This window comes from Corylus avellana, chromosome ca1 (assembly GCF_901000735.1).
Source record: "Corylus avellana chromosome ca1, CavTom2PMs-1.0".
Taxonomy (NCBI): domain Eukaryota; kingdom Viridiplantae; phylum Streptophyta; class Magnoliopsida; order Fagales; family Betulaceae; genus Corylus; species Corylus avellana.
In genome coordinates, this window is record NC_081541.1 from 5,523,118 (window position 1) to 5,524,489 (window position 1,372).

Consider the following 1,372-nt stretch of genomic DNA (forward strand, 5'->3'; position numbering starts at 1 on the left):
AAACCCCTTCAAACCTTTTGGCAGATCTGCTACTTTTCGTGGATTTATTTTCATTGATTGGTGCAAGATCACAGATTGTGTATTAAAATGTGTGAAGTACGTGATTTCTGACTTGAACGTCATGAGAGGATCGAGTAGCAGCCTTCTCTTTGGTAGAATATTTTACGGTATATATCATTTTTGTAACATATATAATTATGCTCCTTAATTAGCTATTTAATTTAACACAGTCTACAAAAGATTTGAGAATGAAGAGATAGGGATACAAAAGCTCTATCCAATTACACAAAATAATGGCTTGGGTCTATTGAAAATCGTGACTTAATTATGATGCTTGTATATATAGACCTTGGGAAAACAGAAGTTTTAGGCGCAATTTTTTTTAGAAAATACAATATTTGAGGCCACGGCATTCGAGCGGACCAATGATACATCCGAACATGTGCTAGGGTTTCACAATTTTATCAATCGTTGTCATTGCGACCGAGTGTCTCAAATCTAGATCAATGACCATCATATATGTTCAAACATTATTCAACTGTGGTTGTGAGCGGACTTCTATCGTTTTCACCTAGCTTTTGGCTCCAACTTAAGAATCAACTAGACAACTCAAACCAAGACGAGCAACTAAACTAGTTTTGACACTTAATTTGCTAACATAAAATCTAATAAAAACAAACCGATCACCCCTAACTAACCGTTCCTCACTACCAAATTTTCACGCCTACCGTACACCCACACGCTCACCGTTACATGCAATTCACCATGGTTACACACATACGTACGTACACTATTTATGCGTGTGCATGGGATCATCTCCTATATATATATATATATATAAAATTAATTAATTTGGCTCTTTTGTGTATATATACTTTATATAGGATATATACATAATCGTAAAAAAGAATACAGATCGAGTCAATCCGATTAGTGGAAGCATCTTCGTAATTAACTAACAATAAATACTTACTTACAAAAACAAAAAACTAAAAACTAACAATAAATACTTACCTAATTCACCAAATTAAGTTGCACGCTAAGACTTCTTGATCAATTTCCTCTCCAACCAACTACCAAAACTGTAGACTACAAAAGTCAAAGTTCTTAACTGCCAAAACTGAAACTGCAAACAAATTAAACTACCATCCCACCTGGCTGGCAACCCTATCCACGAGGCCTATAAATAGCCTTCTCTCCCACAGTCTATATATATATATATATATATATATATATATAGCGGTGATATTACGCACGTGAGTCTACAGTGTCTCACGTTGGTTTACCGTTTTAATATTTTTTTAAGAGGAAATTTTTTTACGAAATATCACTCATTTCCCCTTAAATGATTGATTGATATGTGATGCAATAC